At 44.0% G+C, this 5,296-nt stretch overlaps 1 long non-coding RNA gene across 2 annotated transcripts; it reads left to right on the top strand.

Moving 5' to 3' along the window:
• The first annotated feature begins 1,017 nt into the window (after positions 1-1,017).
• On the top strand, positions 1,018-4,642 carry LOC121363910. 2 transcript variants are annotated; one of them, XR_005956798.1, is made up of 3 exons: positions 1,018-1,115; positions 3,922-4,041; positions 4,483-4,642. It is a non-coding gene; the product is annotated as an uncharacterized LOC121363910 (long non-coding RNA). The 2 variants fall into 2 exon arrangements; XR_005956797.1 differs by having other exon boundaries at positions 1,067-1,115; positions 3,901-4,041.
• Positions 4,643-5,296: the final 654 nt, after the last annotated feature.

Below are 5,296 nucleotides of genomic sequence, written 5' to 3'. Positions count from 1 at the left end.
AGGAAGGGAGCTGACCTGGGTTTGTTCAGAAGGTGACAGGGGGATCTCAGCCAGCAGCACTCCTCACACAGGTCCTGAGTGATCCCACTTCATAACTGCATGAATTATTTATGCATCCTGGGGAGAGAAGCTATAGCCACATCTGAAGCTGAAAAATAAACAAAAAACTAACCCCAAGAAGTCATAATAGCTTATCACTTAGCTGATGACTGACTTTTTGAGTAATTCAAGTTTAACAGGGACATCCATGGTAGACTAGCATGACCTCCTATGGGCATCTGTTCATCTGCAGAATAAAATGAGACCAAAGGAGCAAGTGAGCTCTCTGGCTGGCCAAATTACAATATTAAATTATGACAGAGGAACACAAGCTCTGAAATACAATGATATTGTGGGGCAGTGGCTGAGAATCAAGCTGGGGATCTCACCTTCATCCAGCAGCTAATGAAAGTTAAACTACCAGTCCTAACCCAACTTTACATGGTGTGTGTCTCCTGCAGAGCACCTCCCAGCACACCTCTGCTTTGAGGAACCCCTGTCTCATGTGGTAATTAACTCTCAAGGAGGTTTTACCCTTCCTACACCCAGGACAGACCATTTGTGACCTGCAGTGCGTTCTCACCTTACTAATTTATCTCCCAAACATTTTCCTACTGAAAAAAAGGCTCTCAAAGGTTTCAGCACATTCTGGTTCCCATATGAGGAAGGACAAGGCTTTTGCTGGTGCTGCAGGACAGCTTTGAGATGCAGCTTGGGAGAGCAGGGGCAGCCAAGAGGAGCAGAGCTGCACAGAAGACACGTCTGTGTTCCTTGGATGCTACGAATTTCTCTGAAAGCCAAGAAACCTGAAACTGCAGTGGCAACTCAGATTTCCTCCTGCAATGGAGTCGAGGCAGGCTAATTTTAGCCACCATGCACTATGCAAACAATCACACTGGAGCTGAGTTTATTTTGTAAGTGCTGACTGCCAAATTTGCTGCAGGGCATAGACTTTTCATATGGGTCTTAAAGTGGTTTGAAACTAGCTCTTCAGTCGGTGGTGCTGCATTTCAGATGGAGGGGGCGGCTCAAAGGCATCCTGTGAGGAAAGCTAATTTCCAACAGCAAAGGTCTAGGTGACTAGTTTAGATGATATACTGATTTTTTAGCTGTTTGGGGGGGGGGGGGGGGTTCTGAATTTATTTTCTATTCTGTATATAATTTTTCTTAATTCCTCTCATGAACTCACACCACGGGCCGGCAAGAGATGCTGGGGGTGCTGGTATCTGCACTACACCCAGGGTCTGCAGATAAAGGAAGCAGATCACTCCTGGGTTTGAGATTTATTCTCTAAATATTTGGCATATTCACAGAGTTCACTTATAAGTGGGATTGATCTGACTTCCTAGGAAAGAAGTAGTTCTTTAAAACATTGCTATTAGACTGTGATCATGGCACTCATTTGAAAGGCAAAGGCAGACATGGGGAACATAAAGAAGCAGCAAGGCAGGGTACCCTTCTAAGAAGCCCAGGTTTCCCAAGGGACAGTAAATTGTTACATTTCTTTTCAATATTAAAAAGATTTAGCATGCAGACTTTCATCTGATAACTTTCATAATGTCTCTATCACAAGTGATGCTATGGCTGAATTGTTCTTTGTGATTAAATTAAACAATTCTCCATTATTTCTTATCAACTGATCATGGAGACCTTCAGGAATTTTCTGTTCTTAGCTTTGAAATAACCACTTCCAGGTTTAAGGTCTTACCATAACCTTCAAGGCATTTATGTAACCAAATGGGTGTGCAAGGACCTGAGTGCAGAAAGACACTTGGAATCCTGAACTCAAAATTACGTGGGAGAGTAAAAGCAGGAGCTTGTTTTCAACTGTGAAACTATGAAACTTCTGTTTTCTGCAGCTGATCTTCAATCTAAGTGCTTTGGATGTAGGGCTCAAGTCCTAGTGAGTGGTCCAAGGAGAATTTTTCCTTGGAATTTGCTCTGAATTTAGGCTGGACTAAAAGGAAAAAAATGTGCATGGAAAAACCTAATTTAGATACAGAAGTTGTATCCAATTGCATTTAGGACATGGGGGGCTACACTGAATTCCTCTGAATGCAAGGAGCTGCAGAATTGTGCATTTATTTCCTTTTAGGTGCTGATTTTGTAGGAGTCCAGCAATGCTCAAAGACACAACCAAGATTAAAATAAGTAACTGCAGGACTGTGTATACAACACATAGCAGCTCCCCAGGAAGGGTGGCCTTGAGGAAAAATATCTTTTCCATCATAAAATCCTGGAACAATCCAATTTCTTCGGGAGGGCTCAAGGAGCTGGTGGATGCTGGATGTCAGTGGCTCTGTACAGAGCCTGGGCAGCCACCACAGGAGGCTGAAGGCCGTGCAGAAGGAAATTATTCACCTGCCTATTTCACATTTTCCCAAAAATGTATCTTCCATGGTAGTGGAGCCAAGTCCCAGATCAAAGACCAGGGAGAAATAAAGAGCCTGTGAGGAGATGAATGTGTGTCTGTGCTGCTGTTGCTCCATGGGGATGAGCAGACCTGCTTCCCTCCCACCATGGCTTCGCTCTATTTTCGTACATTTTCTGTGTCATTTTGTTACCCCTCAGCTTCATATTAAATCTGACCTTTCTGCTACACTTGACTGGGGAAAGGTAATCACCTGCTTTACTTTCTTCAGGGTTACACATCACTGTGTGTGACAGGTAGATAATTTTACCAGGAAAATATGGTTGCACGTGAGACTAGGCAGGAAAAAATATCTGGGAGTAGGTCAGGATCTACTTGAAGATCTGCCAGACCTGCCTGAGTGCAAATACATTTTTCAAGCTGGATGTTTAACTCCCACTGCTTCCTGTGAAAACTCAGCAATTGTAGAAAATCCTCTTTTGCTTTGAACAGTGGAGAGAGACTCCAGTCCCCCCTGAGCGAGCATGGGAGAAGAGGGCTCTGTGATTGATGGTGTTGCAAAGAGTTGGGAAGTTAGGAAGGAAGAAAAGGAATATTTTAGGTCTCGTGCAGTGGCTAGAGATAGATCTAAATCCATCATTGTGCAGCTCATGGTCTGGAACTGAGGCTGTGACTTGCACAAAATAAACATCACCCTAAAGTACCTAAACACCTAAGTGCATCCTTGAGCATCAGGGGAATATTCCCTGGGGATAACAATAACCTCATGCTAACAGCTCTGTTAGAGAATTCTCATACAATTTCAGAGATCTCTTCTAATTCATGCAACTATGAAATATATTCATCCAGTGTACATTTGATTTGTTGTATACTGAAGATGTTACTTGCTGAAACACAGTGACAATTCTGAAATGATGGCAAAGCTAATTCAGCAGGAAAGGCGAAGGGACACGGCGTGGCTGCTGTTTGTGTCAAGCAATGCACATCTTTGTAAAGCTGTGTCCATTACACACATCTAGGAGCAGAGTAGATCTGCTGACCTGATCTGCACTGGGATCCAAGCTGCTACAGCTGCTTATTCTTACTGATCTTTATAGTATCTTGATCTAGTGCTATCAGAGTGTCTGGATATTCGGGTTATCACCTCTAACAAGCGGCAGATGGGACAGGGTCAACTGCAGCAAATGCAAGAGCAGGGCTTGCACAAAGGGAGGTTTGAAAGCCCTTAACTAAGGTGAAGAAAATACCTTGATGTCACAGCTTGTTCCACTGTCTTTTCTCATGTAGAAGCTCTACTTAATGCAGAAATAATTCTGCAAGCCAAGTCGATACAGAAGCATCATCCAACAAAAACAAAGGCAGTTTAGCTAAGTTGGTTTGAAAATACTCATTAATTAGGCTGAGGTAAATTTACGTATATGTGGGCTTGTTAACACTCTTCCTACCTAAATGGGACTAATTATTTCTGTAATTATTATGTAATTGTGTAGCCTTGGGATCATTGATTACAGATGCACTCCTTGTCTCACTGTTTTACCTGAATCCAAGCAGAAGAGAGCGATGCTCCTCTGGGATGTGCTGCTACTCCTTTTGGCTGCAGCCTTGACCTTATAAAAGAGGAACAGAAAACAGTGAGTAAGCTAAGCTATTTATAGCTGAACTAATTTTCTCTTCACTCAATTAATGGCAATGGAAGAAGCTTTCAATACCTTTTAACAGTGTTTGTTGGCTGCAATACAAACCTCTCCTAGGGTGACGTTATGATGCTTGTATCCCCAGTTGTCTGTTCTGTTTATGCTGAATATTATGTCCTGTGCCTTCAAGACTGGCTCTGAAAAGCAAAGTTTTGGTTTTGTTATCAGCCTGCTCACTCCCCCACGGATGGTGGGACACAGAGAGGGGGCAGTACTTAGGGCTGTTTTGGCTTTTTGCTCTTGATTTTTTCTCTTGCTTTTGCTTTGCTCTTGCTCCAGCTTTGCTCTTGCTTTTGCTTCTGCTTTTTAGTTAGTTTAGCTAGGCAGTCTGAATTTTCCCTGGACTGCTTTTCTTTCCCTCTCTTGCAACCACTCAAGCCTGCTCTGGACTGGGAGCTGGGAAGAGTTTGCACCTTGTGGCAGCTGGTCCAGCGCCGGAGGGACCGAGAACAGAGCGACCTCCCCCAGGAGAGACTTTCTGAATTTGTCATCATTTTCAAAGCGCTGAAAGAGTGTTGTCATCCGGTTTTGTTAATTTTGTGTGCTGGGGGGTGTTTTCCCTGTTAAATAAACAGGTTTTTTCCACTTCTCTCTGAGGAATCCTTCCCGAACCGGTAGAGGGGAGAGGGGCCGTGTGGGTTTGCTTTCTGGAGGGGCCCCCTTTGGAGGTTTGCTTCCAAATTTGCCCTAAACCAGGACAAAACCTTTTCTGAATGTCTTAAGATGCAGGACTTTGAAACACAGGAGCAGGGAGCACGAGGTGTGTTGTGTTTCTGGCTGACATGACTAGCACTGAGGGGCTGAAAGGGAGGTGCTGCTGTCAAAGAAAAAACCCAGTTTGGAGGGAAGGCGGCAGACAGCAAATCTGTGCAAACCCCTGTGTAAAAATCTACAGGTAAAAGCTCAAATGGCTTCTCATAAGGTGCTTGGTGGACACCATGGAGTTTGAAATACAAAACTTTGCTATTCCCAAATGGGGAAACTGAGGCAGAGTGCTTGACTTCGCAAAAGTTGCAAAGCAAGTTAATGGCCAGGGAGTGACAATCTCAGCCCATGGTCTCTGAATCCATTCATAGAAGATGGACTCCTCTTCCTGCCACTGCGCTCTTCCCGTGCACAAATTCTGTAAGGGGTGAACTGCTGGGCTGTAAATAAACTGGGAAAGGTGGAGGGGACAGAGGGGGGTGTCTTG

The sequence above is a fragment of the Pyrgilauda ruficollis genome, unplaced genomic scaffold, assembly GCF_017590135.1.
Source record: "Pyrgilauda ruficollis isolate IOZ18807 unplaced genomic scaffold, ASM1759013v1 scaffold77, whole genome shotgun sequence".
Classification (NCBI taxonomy): domain Eukaryota; kingdom Metazoa; phylum Chordata; class Aves; order Passeriformes; family Passeridae; genus Pyrgilauda; species Pyrgilauda ruficollis.
The sequence above is the reverse complement of the archived record's forward strand: the minus strand, read 5'-3'. Positions and strand labels throughout refer to the sequence as shown.